Source organism: Ambystoma mexicanum, chromosome 10 (assembly GCF_040938575.1).
Source record: "Ambystoma mexicanum isolate Mex_15411 chromosome 10, UKY_AmexF1_1, whole genome shotgun sequence".
NCBI lineage: Eukaryota > Metazoa > Chordata > Amphibia > Caudata > Ambystomatidae > Ambystoma > Ambystoma mexicanum.
In genome coordinates this window covers 905433168-905449436 of record NC_090932.1, presented here as the reverse complement: position 1 = coordinate 905449436, position 16269 = coordinate 905433168, and positions in this window count along the sequence as shown.

Sequence of the window (16269 nt, the reverse complement as noted above, 5' to 3'; positions counted from 1 at the left end):
TTAACTTCTCTGCTTGACTATCCTGAATCACAGCAACCTGATGCTGCTCCTTCTTTTGATTACATCTGTTATATTTATTCCTGCACACTTTCACAAAGTGCACTATCTTTCCACACACATTGCACCTTTGAACCTTTGCACTTTGCAAGCGTGTGAAGGGGCTACATGATCAGCCGTTACGTATATAAAGCGATTTGCATTAGGAGCTACCCTTCCTTTCCTTGCTTGTTTGTTCCCCTTGCACATACTTGCATATTCTCTTCTTTTGCATGCATTGGTTGATCTAGCTTTGCTTTTAACTACTCGAATGATGTCTTCCAGTGTAGGTTCTAACTCTTCCCACATGTGTTCTCCTATTTGGCCATCACTTGGACGGACCATACGTTGATCTCAAAGTACCTCCTTTAAGAACTGTCCAAAATTGCACTGAGCTGCTGTTCCCCTGAAAGCAGTTACTATGCATCTATAGATTCCCCAGGCATCGGTTCTCTTGGGTAAAAGGTATGCCTCTCTAGTACTAGTGTCACACTATCCTTTGTCTTGTATTGCTTATCCTTTCTTGCCACTAGCTCTTCAAACACATTTAAACCTCCTCTTTCATTTCCCTCTAACACAGTTGGAAGGTGCCTGCACACTTCCTGTACTTCAGAACCAAGAGAGTGCATAAATATGGCTTTTTGTTAGCTGATGATCCCAAGCTATCAATGATGTCCAGATATGTTTCAAACTCCCCCTTCGACTATTGGCAGGGTATAGGACGTCTGCCTGGAATTTGGAGGGAATTCTGAGAGAAGGTTGCCGTTATTTTGTATTCTTTATTTGTGTTTCACCCTTCTCTATTTTTTCTGTAAGGAGTGTGATCTAAAGTACAGCGACTTGTGAATAGATCTTTCATCATTATTTGTAATAATTATCATCACTGCTCATTTGTATTTTTTTATTGTGTGTGAAGCATGTTTATATTGTGTTGATGTTACCTAGTTAGTGTTAGGTGTACACTTTTCCCTTTTCCCCAGGATCTCTGAGTATTGTTTGGCTTAAATTGCTAAGTGACCATAAACCACTATGCATACTGGTTACCATTGTTGTCATGTGGTCATCTTTGCAATACAGCATCACGTATGCCAGTCCTTTTCTCTAATACCCGTGCAGCTGATGCAATGGTGAGAGCACGTGAACGTTATCATATCCAGCAACATTGTGTGACATGCACTTTCCTGATCCGTTAGAAGCTTAGGGAACTATGGAAGAATTAAAAGGCAATCTATGTCCAATCCTGGAGTCACTAGATACCACGATTAAGAAGGTGAGAACAGGATATGATAACCATAATTACCTTCTAAAATTGTACCTGAATACTCTTCTTTTAAGTGGAGACATTTCGTGCTGCAACTCTCACAATTTAGAAATCATTACACCCATACATTAGTGTATGCTATACTTATCTTAGTAGGTGATGGGAGAGCAACAAAAAAAGAGGACCAGCTACTTCAGAAGGAGAACATATATAGAAATTAACATCCCTGCCCAACTTCACCCAACAACCTCACCCATTCCATGAAGCCACCAAGTACCATACTAATATTAAATGGAGCTGTGAATGTTATCAGTTGCCACATTTGGACGGAGAGGTGATGTCAGCATGCGCTGGGCCCGGATGGAGTTGTGAATGATGGCTTGTGAAGCCCCTGGACGTATTTGCGAGGGCTGGCATGTGCCACGCTTGGATGGGTTGTGAGAAGTAGCGTGCATGAGCAGCTGGATAGGATTGTGAATGCTGACCACTGCCACCTCTGGACAGAGTAGCGGTTGTTGTTGACCGATCCCCCGTCTGGACTGCATTGGGATTTCTATCGAGGGCCTGATTTGGAAGGAATCGTGCTTGCCTCACATATGGACAAGTTTCAAAGGTGGGCAGGGGCCAAATTTGGACACAGTTATGAATATTGATGGGCGTCTTATAAGGAAGCGATTGTGAATATCGGCCGGTGCTGGACCTAGATAGAAGGGTAGAGATGTTAACGCGCCACACCTAGAAAGAACATGGAAATTTAACACTTTGCATCTAGACAGCGATGCCAATAACCAATCCACTAACAATTTCACCGCTCTGCATACACCTCTCAAACTCTAACCAAACACAACCACAACCCTACGGCACAGCAAACCACACAAACCTCACCACACTGCAACAACAAAACAAACCACACAAAGGCTACCAACCGGAAGACACCCCAAGCCAAGCAGACAGTGTTAACCGGGTTGGGGCTACCAAAGGCACATCACTGCTCTCTTGCACTTTTTCCTGCTTATTCCTACTTACTCACCTCCCCTCCCTTTTCAGAGCCGCCAGGTTCGCCAGGGGACTACTCGGGTGGTGATAGTGCGCGGTACAAATGTCCTTTAACATTAACATTAACTACAAAGGGACGTCATTTCACCAAAATGCCACGGGTAGTGGAAGTGAGATCACACGACCCTTGACATCTGATGACATCACATGAAGTGTTGGCCCAACCCCAAAGTTACATCACGGGAAGTGAAGGAACGCGACCTTTCGCCCCTTGACAAAACAGGAAGGGGCATCACATAGCATGGTTCCTAAGTACACAACGAAAAATATGGTTAAAATATCACTATAATGTGATATACATTTCATACAAGAATGGATCACCATATGTATCATTAATATCGGTGTGTATAGGCCCATATCACCAAATTACTGTGAATGCAAGCAGACATCCAAGGCCAAATAATAATGATGTGTTATTATAAAACACTTACGCGTAAGCGCATTATATAGAACAAATATACAAACAATATCACCCAATCTGTGTTGGTTCTCATTTATCGACCTCAGAAGGATGAAAGGCTGAGTTGAGATGTTTAAGAACAGACCAAATCAGGGACTCGCCCCCTGAAGTGTGCCTGAAATAAACCTTAAATGAGTCTAGCAATTATTGTATAGAATTCTGGAAAGACAAATTATTTGTTATTCCTATGCTTTCTTATTTAGGGTCACTGCTGAAAGGGTTACACTAGTGCAACCCCCTATTTTTTCTTTTTCTTTAAGACGTCTGAACAATACATTTAGCCACTTCAGAAACAAAGAGCCACATGGCGTTTAGCCCAGGAGCTTACATTTAAAAAAACTAATAAAACAAAAATCAATTGCTTTCCATTTTTTAGGGGTAACAAGGGAGACCACAGGGGTAGGTAGCAAGGGAGACCTCAGTGGTCGCAGCTACGACCCCTGGTGACCCGCACATGATGTCCCTGATACTACATGGAGAGATATTATTAGAGGAGGACGCCAAAAAAAGGGACATCGAGGAGAGAGGCTTTGGGGGTGGTAGTTTGTAGGTCTCTTGATTTTGCATCTGAGATGTATTGCACAGTCCCACAGTTTGTCTGCTGTCCCTCTTAAGTGGACATTTGACTTTTCATACAAATCATTCTGTCAGTGAATGTCAGCTGGGCTGGATTTCTGCCAACATCCCACTGATCATAGCATAGCTCCTTTCACAAACGCTATGCTGCTATTTTACAGAACATAAAAGTGGAGTGCATAGTAGGCGAGTGCGTGTCATGCCGCAGCATGTTGAGTGGCAATAGCAATAAGGGGAAAAAAGTTCCTTCATTGCGGGAAAAAAACGTATTCTTCTAATGCATGTGTGTTTGTCTTAGTGCTAATAAAAACTTTGTCCTGGTGCAAACATGTATTCAAAGAGTATGTTTATTACAGTAGGTGGTGATGAAGCAGAAGAGCAGACTGGTGAATATGTATAACTTTTTTAGAATTAGTTGAGTTTTCCCTTAAAGGGCAGAATTGCCACCTTAAGTGGTATTTATATCGAATTGAGGATCATAGAATGCAATATATAGTGAACAGTTAAATATCAGAAAGGCACAGATGGGAGGGTGGGCTAAAAAAGTATGTATTCACAAATTAAGAGAATGCTTAGCCATAAATAAACCAAGATGATAGCATTACTTGCCCACAATATAATATATGTTTATTGATCCATTGCCCCTTCCTAAAACCCCTGCAGGCAGCACTAACACTATGCTGGTGGCTAGGAGTTGGGTGACACTCACAACGGCTGGGTCAAACAACTGGTCAGGTTAACAGAGTGCATACTTGCTCATGTTTGGGGCTAGTAGTGGACACAGATGCCTTCAAAAGAAGGCTTCTTCTATTTCTCTGCGATGCCTGGAGACAGCTGCACACACAGCCGCATTGTCAGCCAACAGGCGCAGCCTGGGGGTGAATCTAGCTCTCAGAAGTAGAGCACACAGATCCCTATAGTGGGGCCTCACATAGCAGATCTTACAGACCCCCATCAAGGGAACAATTACTCTGAGTGTCCTAACACTGTTTCAGGCAGAGGCAGCATCACAGTCTAAAAGAGCATGATATTATTATTATTATTATTATTTTTTACCAATGGTTTTTGTTTCTAATTTTTTTTGTTTTTATTGAAAATTTAGTTGAAATAAATCAACTTTTTTTTCCAATTACACATATATTTTCAAAATTACGAAATTATTAAATACAAAAGACAAGGTTAATATCAACAATATTTACAATGTTATGAAATCAAATCTTAGACATAATAACAGGACACTAAGTTTCAAAAGAGACAGTCTAAATGAAACATTCATTATCACATAATCGAAGGGCATTAAGAAAACTCACTGTTGCAATAAGTAAGCTCATATTAGTAGAATTTAACAGATAACAGCATCTCAAGTTTGGTCGAACGTTAGCAACTGTAGACATATGCTTCATGTAAATTTTGTTTCTTAGTGAACACAAGGCAGGACATTCAACAATAATATGTTCCAACGTTTCTTTTTCTAGCACGTCGCTACAGAACCTGCAGAAGTTATTTGATAGGGTAATTTGTTTACGCTGGACCAAGATATCTATTAATAATAATAATAATAATAATAATAATAATAATAATAATAATAACAATACCAATGTGTTCTTATATAGCACCCCTTCAAACATTCATCTAGCTTCCAAGCACTGTAATAACAGGTTTAATTATGAATAGCTCTTGATTCATCCACCTTAGGCGGATGAAAGGCTAAAGGAATCCAGCTCAACACTTCACGCACATGTTGCCAACGTGTACATCAATATCATGTGGGGATGGAAGCGGTATTCTATGAACAGACACTGAGCACTGTTTCAGGGCTTTAAATGTGTGTCAGGCATTTGTGAAGGCTTAAATGAAGTTGTAGCTCCATTTCTTCACAGTTTATTCTGACAACCTTTGCTTTTTTGGGCGCTCTTTAGAATGAGCTGTGGTGAGTGAGGTGTCAAGTGCTTGAGTGGATGTCCTTTGCAGCAAACACAGCAGACTAGAAGGTATCTAGTAACAATTTTATAAAGTGCGTATAATTGATGTGCTCCACCTCGAAACCCTGTAGTGGTACTTGTGAAATTATCCAGTTCAAATGTGCTCATCTCATCGCCCTGAGAAGGGTGAAGGGCTGGGTCGGTGCTTGCAGGATTCCTACTAGCAGGAGAACACTGGTCCTGCTCTGAGGCAATTGCCTAACTCGCGCGCTATCCATCCAGCGAAAGGATATGGGATTGCTGATTGACTAATAGGGCTGCAGAACAATGCAGAGTGAAAGTTGGAGGAAAGATAGAGTGGTGAGTAAAGAGACAGAGGCATTGGGATCCAAGTAAGGTGGGGTAACGCATCTCGAGTCTGGAAGTAAACAGCGTTTGGCTTGAAGTATCTTTATCAAAGGACTTTTTCCCACGAGAGTCAAGAATAAGCTTAACAATAATATGGAGTAGTAGGGACTGGTTTTGTGATTTCAAAAAATAAATTGCAGTTTGAGGCAAACTAAAAGGAATACCGTTAATACAAGTGAACAACAAAATTCAAAACGGAAATTACAAAAAGTGGAAAAAGTAAATATAATTGAAAATAACCACGCCTACTAAAGTATTATTATCAGAATAATTATTAGAATGGTCTGCTATTATATGCTTAATGCTTAATGCTAAAAGTTGTCAATTTTTTCCAACTGTATTAAATACGTTACAGTTTGTACTGCAAAAATGACTATGCACTGACTTTGCACGGACTTTGCGGTGAAAAAATACACTTTGCACAGTTTCATGAATCAGGGTTGGTGTCGGCAGTGCAAAGTCCCTTTTCAGCAGTGCAAGGTCACTTTAAACTGTGCAATAAATTCCATGAATCGAGCCCCTAATGTTAATTTAGGCTCAGTTGAGGTTTTGATAAGGGTGTTCCTGATATCGAAAAGGTTCAAGTTGAAAAGAGGACTGAACATACCTCTTCCTTTGTAAAGAAATTTAAGACATAGGGCCCATTTCATGGAAATGTGCACAGAAATCCTGCACCGAGAAGGACACTGAGCGAGCCTGCACACAGAAAGCAAAATGCACGCCCCACTTATTCATGAAATTTACAGCGCAAAGTAACTGTAATCACAAGTTGCGCATGAATGCCCCAGACATACCCACACGCAAAGCATAAACAGCCAGGACAGCGACCTATGCGCGCTCCCCCGGGTGCGGATACACGCACACTTCAAACAGTGTGTGGCGTCCCCCGTAAGCAGGCCTACAACTCGGGGACCCTGCGCAGAGGAAAAATCATAACTCAGCAATAACTTGGGAAATCTGGGTGCGAATCCCGTAAAAGGTTCCGGCTCCCCGCTATACTGCTTAGGCGCACCCCTAAGTTACATCGGAAACCCTGATTGAGTACATACACCCCGAAATCCAACATGCAACCCCACCTGCATGCTGCAAATCCTTAGCACAAGTGTACTTATGCGTTCCTTTAGGTGGCGGATCGTATGAAGGACTTGCGTGTCCATTACCCAGCCAAAATATTGTGCGATCAAATCCATGAATACGTCTCGAACCACGCAATTTTAGGCGTGCAAGGTATTGCCTGCAGGCCGTCCCTCGGAACGCCTACTTTTTCACAGGTTGTTCCCCATTTTTGGTTTTCCACCCCCTCCCAGCCCTCTGTGCAAGCCACGCCCATGCTCTGCTTGGAGTCTCGTGCAAGACCCTCAATGGCTCGCACAGATGTGCTGAGGCAGCGTGCACTCCACTCAAGTCTGGGAAAAGTACCATGCATTTGGTTCCATTAATCGACAAAGGCAGATTTGCGTGCAGCTGCGTGTGCAAGTACCGTATTTTCCGCGCAGATAATTCCTTGAATGAGGCCCATAGTATTGAACATACACAATGGTTGATGACAAAACTAAGAATAAAAAAGTGGGAGATTAGGTACAAAGCAAAGCAGTGTGTGGGGACAGAGAAGTGTTAGCAATGTAAAGCAGTGTCACGTGTGTGGGAATTGTGTGCACTTGGCAAACTGAAAGGGGAGTCCAGGAATGAGTGCTGCATACCATAAACACAATAGAAAGGACCACATTGCCAATGGCCACCAAAAATAATGCTGTGACTGGTAGAGAAGTTGAGGGTATTTTTGATGAAGTGGTCCTAGTTGCAGAGTCTTATACAACTGTGCAATTATACATGTGTATGGGGTCAGACTAAATATGTCAGCTGATTCTCATCATAAATTATGCCAAATCATCTAAAATGTTTTGAAGGACATGCTATGTGTATGATAAGTGGATTTGTTTGCCACTGCTGTCAGTCTTGTGGAATATACAGAAGGCAGGACCCCTATTCTGGGGAAATTCTTGGGGGCATTGTAATTTCAATGGAGAACATTTGAGGGAAAAGTGCATATTACCAGGAAGTGTACGACACTCTTTGACTGGAAAGAGAAGAGGGGCTCCAAATAGACTTAGACCACCCAATGCTGAAGAAGTGGTTAGTGTAACAGTGGACTTGGCCACTGACAGGGGAACCTGAGGCTCTGACTCTTTATTAAGTCCTGAAGTTTGCTGAGAATCCTAGTTGTTCACATGGTTATGTTCAAAAGATCATATTGGAACATCACCACTTTTATTGATGTTTATGATTATACCACTTGCGATCAGTGTGGGATAGTGAACATTTTCAGTTGAGTAGGTTATGACACATAGTCATCATAGTCATCATTCAGCCTATTGAGATGGGAAACGGTTAAGCCCAATGGTTGTAGCATGCAGGTGTAGTAAAGAAATGTGCCTTTGCATCGACCAGAGAATTGTGAATAAAAAAGTGCATTACTGATAAGCATCCATTAACAAACATTTACTGAGCTTTGATGTTAACTGGGAACTTCCTAGACCTTTTCCATAACAGACATAAATCAGCATGCTACCAGATTTGGCTGCAACCAGATTTGCATCAAGTAACAGACTGTACGACTCATGTAGATGTTTTTGCTTTAAACATGATGCCATTTGGTCTCACCTCAACGACTGCAGTATTCCATAAAAATAATGTTGAAGGTATTTGGTCATTGGAAAGCTGTCCATTGCTTTCAGTACACCATTTTAATTGCTGGGGAACGTTAGAAAAGCACAGCAGAGTATTAAGCGAGGGTTTAGGCATTATGAGAAACCGCACCCTCACCATTAAGGACACATGTCAATTTAGAAGATAATAAATGGACTATTTGGGATGTGAATTAGTTGGAGATTTAAATAGAAGGTATTTTCATTAAAACTCATCTGTAAAGCTCAGGTTCCAAAGGCCAAGGATGTACCATACTAAGGTTGAAATATATTAGCAGAAATGTGTGTCCAACTATTCTGTTCAGATTGTTGAATTAAGAAGTTTGATGAACAGAGGAGAAGTAGGTAGACCAATGTGCAAATGAATTCGAGAATATCAAGGAATGTCTGAGTAACGTGCAATTCCTAGAACAATTTGAAACAGGTACAAATTGCATTGTGTCACCTGACATCAGTGGGCATAGAATGGGAGGTGTAATACCTCATCATGTCAAAGAGGAAGAAAGAGTGATTCCTTATATTTTGAGAAAAAACCTTTATGCAGGGTACTTGTTTTGATTTGCCTACAGATCATAAGGCCCCGAAGAGCAGCTTTGAAAGGTTATGATGCTGTGTCAAAGAGGATGGACAGCTAGGTAGGAAGACTACTGGCTCAGGGTTTTGAAGTGGCATTCATGTAAGAGAAGAAATACAGAGCTGTAGATGGGTTGTCTAGGCTGCTGAGCAATGGAGACATTAGCAGTAACATCGACAGACTGAATCACATTTTTCTAGCAACAAATGCTATTGTGTCTTGCAAGGATTGGTGCTGTGAATGTGATCTTGGTGTTTTAATTAAATACATTATTGTGGAAGTTAGTGGTGAATTGCCACCCACAATATGTTGCAGAAAAAGGTTAATGCCTACTAGCAAGTGGAGGAAGTATTGAGAATGTAAGGAGTAATATTCTAGAGAGGTGGTTGGTCTGTGGTACCCAAAGGGTTGAGGAACATTTTAGTGTGTTTGGTATGCAATAATTTTACTGGTGTTACCAAGAATAAACATAGTTTCAACCATGATTATTGGTTGACTAATCTTTACACGTTTTTGTAAAGCAAAGTCAAGGATTATTATAAATGAGAAAACACAGATAAAAAGATTAAAACCCAGACTCAACCACTGACTCCTGTTGAGTGTTCTGATTGTACACGTGAGCGGTGTGCTATAACAAACAGTATATGGACACTTTAAATGAGAAATGCCAAACATATAAAAAATAGAAACCTTTCGAAACATGACGTTCATCTTCCAAGGTGTGTGGTTTTCACGTTGGCATGATGGTTAACATCATTTAGGGCTCCCTGTGTTTCATATTCCCCACCCTAAACATCACTGTCAAAACCAATATAACTATGAATGGAGCAGGCAATCCATGAAAGAGAGATACTTTTGAAGGTCAAACTACGGATTACTGGGAGTAAATCCCACTCATGTTTGTTAAAGAAAGGGACAACTACCATCTTCTAAACCTACGAAATGAGCTCTCACTGTGGCCCTGTTTCTGGTAGCAGTATTGTGAGGAGCTGAAAGTGGGTGTGGCAGTAAGTGCCATAGACATGATAGCAGATCCCCAGACCCACTAAGAGGACATTCACATCAATTGTTGCAAGGATAGGATTCTGTTCTTGTGCCTGGTTAGGAGGAGTGAGTGTCACTTCTTTTATACACTCAGAACTATGTGACCTTCTTCAAGAGCTTCCATGAGACATCACATATAGGGGGGTGCAGATCTTCCAGGAAGGGGCCAGTGCCTCACTGTGGCATGTAGATAATGGTTGATTGCACACTAATCAGGCACCATGCAACTCACTTATATGACAGCATGTGCAAAGTGTATAGGATCCTCAGTAATTGGTCGCCAGGTGAATGTACATCTGGCTTTGGGGGAAAGGCATCAATAGAGGAAATGTTATATATTTCTTCCTGGTATTTAACCTTGTACAGTAGAAGGTCCCAGTAAGTTGTATTACAAACAGAATTGTTATTATATGAGCTTAAGACTATTTTGGTGGGATAGAATGTGGAAGGCGGAGGGAGTTGTAGATTGTAACCTAGAGATGGTGGAAGTGTTGCAGCTGTTCTCTGATATACCTAAATAAAGAGGACATTCAAGGAAGTGATGTCTACTCACCATATTATACTGGTGACGATTGCCTGATTCGGGTATTTAGTTGCAGCGAGTGGAATCAGGTGGTACAAAGAATGCATATGATTGGCTGCCGTCCTTGTGTTTAGAGGAAAAGCATGGCAGTTCGCAAGAGTAGAGAGCTTCACTGAGGATCGGTATGTGCCTGCTCAATGCAGGCGTGAACGTGGCTGTCCCTGGGTTTGAGCCTGGAAGTTGGCTGGGGACTGTTGGTGCTGTGCCCGAGTATAGGTCACCTCGCGTCTGGTTCCTTGGTAATGGAGATTCTACGCTGACACAGCGAACTTTAGCCAATCAAGCTCTGGCTACTTGGCAATGGGGAGCCACATTTGTGCTGCATACCACATGCACTGACATGAGCACTGAAGTTGCAATTGCCTGGCAACAGAGATATGATATGATATGATATGATATGGCATTTATAACGCCCCTATACACAAGTGTTTCAAGGCGCGACGAGGCAAGGGAGGGGAACAAAGGGAGGACGAACAACGATCCTACTAGGCCAGGTGTCATTCAGATCACGCAAGTGTGTGCAGTACATGGCAAAGTCGATACAATAAGTAAGTAGCGGCCATCATGTGGCAAGTGCATGGTAAGTGCAGACTTCATGTGTCATGGGCTGGGAGGGGGACTGTAGGGATTCCGCACAAGCGGGGAAGCTCTTGCATTAATTTGTCAGTTCAGGGGCGGCTATCAGTGTGTGGATTTGGCATCCGGTAACGGCAAGGAGTCAGGTTCCTCGGCTCATGCTTGGCTCATGTTACTGGGCTTCAGTGAGTTTAATGGAATAAAGTTTCAGGAATCATAACTGTGGCAGATTCGTCAGGATTGAAACAGTGGTAACCAAAGGGAAACAAGTTGTATTTGAACAACTGTCCAGGAGACAGTGTATTTTGGAAACAAACTTTGGAATTGAGTTGGATTGAAAAGCTGAAGTTCAGGACTGCGTGCATTTGGGAAACAACCTTTGGAATTTAGGCATTTCATAGGAACACAATATTTTTGTTCAATATTTTGTTTATGTAGTCACATTTATTGTGAATATTCTCGGTCCAGGTAAACCAAGAATAAGGTGGAAAGACTGAAAGACTGAAAGACTGAAAGGCAGACTTTTTAAAGTTTGTGCTTGCAGTCTATGGTTTGAACAATGCTATAGAGAGAAAAGGTCCATTATTGTATCATTTTCTAGGGCATCCGGGATAAGAGACATTAAGGAGGCTGCTCGATCCAGTGTTGTGAAATTGGATGTGTTTTTTGCGGTTAAGAACAAAATATTAGCCAGGTATCATTTTGCCTCTAGAGAACTTGTGAGTCTGTTGAGGGGTCTTGCAATTAAGTTTTCTGTCCTCTCAACAAGATCATTAACTTTGCTACCAGGACTCGCTATCAACTCCCTCACATAACAGTTACTTCCTCGAACCCTCACCAGGATGGATGGCTGATGATGCAAAACAAGACCAGATTTAAATTTCTTCTCCTGGTTCACAAATCTATCCATGGTAAGGCACCACTTTATCTATGCTCTATCCAACTCTACATGCCTTCTCGTAATCTCCCCCGTACCTCCGTGATTACCCTTGTGGCTCCTCGCACTCCCTGTTCTTCTTCCTGCTTCCACTTTTTCTCTCTTCTTGCTCCACTTGCATGGAATTCTCTTTCCTCTGACATCTGAAAAACTGTCCACACAGATTTATTCAAAACCAAACTTGAAGCCTACCTCATCGCCTCTGACTTACCCTCTTAACCTACCTCCCATCTGCCTGACAACTCACATGTTTTCCTCACCTCTAACCTGCTTCTGTCCCTCACTTCCTCTTCCACCATTCTAGCACTTCACCCATTCTGGTCACATTCCGAGCGCAGCTGGCCGTGCAGCCTACCTGCACTTAAAAATGTCAATGTTGTTTGTTCTTAAACTATGTATGTCCACTTATGTATTGACCCCAGAGGCTGTTACATTTACTCCCCTCCACAACCTAGTCAGAATGTGCCTCAAACTCACCTCACTGTAAGAAGCTCACTGCTTCCCATCACATTTGATTTATTCTCTATTGTACATTCTTTTGTGATCAAAAGAGCATTGTTTCTTCTGTATATAAAGACATTTCAAAAATAAAATGGGTCAATTTGGACACTGTCAGGAAGAGCATCTTAAGACCAGCTTATGATTAAGAGTGCTAATGACAAGGTGTGGGAAGAATCGTGGAAAGAACGAGATACCATATTGGAACATGCTAAAGAAATAGCTAAGCAAGTTTAGCATACGGCCTTATGCATCAAGTAATTCAACAAGGAGTAGGATAAGGGATCAGGAGAAAATAATGTTGTGCTTAGAGGACGGAGCATAAGTCAAGGTCAAGTGCCAAAGAAAGATGTTGATTGGAGAAGTAGTGATAGAACCAAAGGGAAGAGCATGGACATGAAAAAAGAGGGATGGGATCCACTTGGACAAGGACAATTTGATTGACAATCCAAGAGGTGCTTTAGGTGTGGGAGTTTGCAACATTTTGCGAATGATAAAGAATTCAGGTTGTGTGGTAGAAGAGGTCATTTAGCCAAGTATGGCTGTAGGTTGACTTCAACTCGAGTTCGGAGCATAAATGAGTATGACCATGATGAAGATGACATGGAACCTAGGATGCAGAGTTTGAGGATTGTACATGTAGTTATTGTGGTCATGGGTACCCGGATAAAGAAGCCCACATCTTTGGTTCAGGTGAATGGAATTGGAATTCTAATGCTGATTGACAGAGGGTTGGTTTACATGCTCATTGGGAGAGATACATGGGAAATCGCAGTTGGAGTTTTCCATCCTCTAGGAAGTTAATGTGAGGGTCAATGCTTATGGGAAGAATCCCATTGAAATATTAGGTGAAAGCACATTCCACATTAGAGTTTCAAGGGAAAAGCACACTGAGGAGAGTATTTTTGACAAACGTTGTTGGGAATCTACTTTCGTAGGGTTGTCAAGCAGCATTAGGGATACAATTAGATCTCAATGATAATCAACAAGTATATATGAAGTGTGAAAAGGAGATATCAGCTGTGGAGGAAGTGGAGAAACATAGGCATTGTAGGGTGGGATTACATTGCACAGGTGATAAAAAAAGGAGGACAGCATACATTGTTGGGTTCTGGGAATGTTTGAGGACAATGTTGTTTGTTTAAAATGATTTACTCACAAAATAAAATTGAGACAAGGAACAATTCCCATTGTGGCCAAGGTGAGAATGGTTCCTCTAGCACTCAGGAAGGAAGTCGAGTTGGAGCTTAATAGGATGGTCAGTGAAGGAGTAATTGAGCAGGCTGATAGATCTGAGTGGGTCAGTCCCATTGTTTTAGTAAGGAAGAAAAATGGAGCAGTGACAATCGGCATAGATCTGAGGGAAGTCGATAGGAATTTTGTTGCTGAGAGGTTTACCCTTCCCATGAGTAATAAGCTAGTTATTGATTTGTCCGGTGCAAAATGGTTTTCTCTCCTTGATATTAGGTCAGCATATCATCAATTCATGCTGTATCCTGAGTCATCAGATGTCACAACTTGTATTACACACATAGGGATGTTCAAGTGTGTGAGAATGTCTTGTGGTTTGATATCAGCAGCAAGTGTAATCCAGAAGGTCATGTATGGTATGCTGGGAAAGATTAGTGGTGTTAAGTATTATCAAGATGATATACTAGTTTGAGGACATGATGAGGCAGAACTTGATCTTAGGTTACACATTGTACTAGAGAAATTAGGAGAGTGTCAGCTCACTCTGACAATGAAGAAGTGCAGGTTTAAAAGGTCAGAGGTAGAGTATTTTGGGTATAGTTTATCAGCTGGAGGAGTCAAACCAAAGAGTAGTGCTGCCGATGCTATCACTGAGATGGGTGTTCGCAAGAACGAGTTGGAGGTGTAATAATTTCTTGGATGTATAGAGTACTATGCTAAATTTGTTAGGAGTTTGTGTAGCAAGACCAACATTTTAGGGGAACTCACTAGAAAAGGGATGACATTTCTGTGGTCAAAGGAATGTGGCAATGAGTTTAAGGGTGTGAAAAAAGATCCTCATGTTGAGGGGTTTCAAGGATTAATTGAAGAGCATTGTATACACAGATTACTGTGACTTAGGTTGGGGGCAGTGTTGATGCAGGAGGATGGTGGGTGATTAGATGGTAGCATTTGCTTTGAGGATACTCAAAGATGTAGAGACTTGTTATTCAGCATTCTAACAGGAGACCCTGGCAGTAGTGTACGCGATAATGAAATTCAGAGACTATTTATATGGCAAGTCACTTATTTTGAGGATGTATCATGAGCCGTTAGTTGCAATATTCAACAAGAGAGGTTTGGATGTTGTGTCCGGAAGAATTGTAAAGTGGGTAACAAAATTACAAGGTTTTGAATTTTCTGTTAAACATGTGTAAGGGAAAAGGAATTCAGTGATGGATGAGTTATCTTGGAGCGCTGTTCTGGATGATGAGGTGAGTCTAGGAGATGACATTGAAGATATTTTTACTGTTGGTTTTCTCGGAGAGGAGGAACTGCTTAAAGTGTGTGAAGAGGTTGAAATATATCAATAGGTCAAGAGACGGGTAAAAGGAAGATGGTGTGAAGATGGTGAGGGGGATGCAAGAAATGTTCAAGAAATACAAATGTTTCAGAGAGCGAAGGATAATTTGAGTGCTCAAGTAGAATATGTGTGCAGGAGACAGCAACTTTTAGTTCCAGATGAAATGAAAGAATTCATGGTGAAAAGGACTAAATCTATGAAAAGAACAGATTTTTGGTGAGTGCAGATGGATGTATGTATTGAACTTCAAGTGAAGGAATGTGGAGAGTGTAAGGACAGTGATAAGGTGTTAGAGATCAGCTCCCCCCCACCCACATGGAAGTACCACAGGCACTTGGAGTACCTTGGGAAACCTTTGCAATTGATTTGTTAGGTTCTTTAGGTTTAGCAGGTGTGTGTGACAACTATTTGTTTTGAGTCATCATGGATTTATTGTCCAAATTGCCTGATGTAGGGCTATTGAGAGAGGAAACATCTGCCAACATAATAAAGTTCTTAGAGGGTGTACTTTGGAGGTTAGGGCTTCCTTCAAACATCTTGAGTGACAATGGACCTCAGTTCATGTCTTGAGAGTTTCAGGAATGGTTGACTACTGTAGGAATTAGGCACAAGAGTACTGATCTATGTCATCCCAAAAGTAAGGTTTCTGTCAAGAGGATCAATAGGACGATTATGGATGGGCAAAGAATGTCAGTGAGCATGAATGAGAATTGGCAGAGTGTCCTGATGTAAAGGGTATTTCAATAAAATGAACAATGAAGGTATCTCTGTTTGAGGTAATTCGAGGAGGCAAACAACATACACCATTAACACTGGGATGGTTATGTATGTCAAGAATGGTGATTCCGGATGATGAGCAGATTAAGGATCTGTTCAATAGGAGTGGGGAGATGGCGAAAGTGAGATATGATCATAAACATGGATGCAAAGCAGGAAGGTTTGTTCCGGGAGACAAAAATTAAGATACAGTTGCCAAGGAGAGGAACAAAGTGTGAGTCAAAGTACTTAGAGGAGAAGACTTTGAAGAGGGAGTATAGGAGTATAGGATTGCTGCGGGAGCTGGTGGAGGTGAAGTGTGGAACGAAGAGGAGAGTGTCACG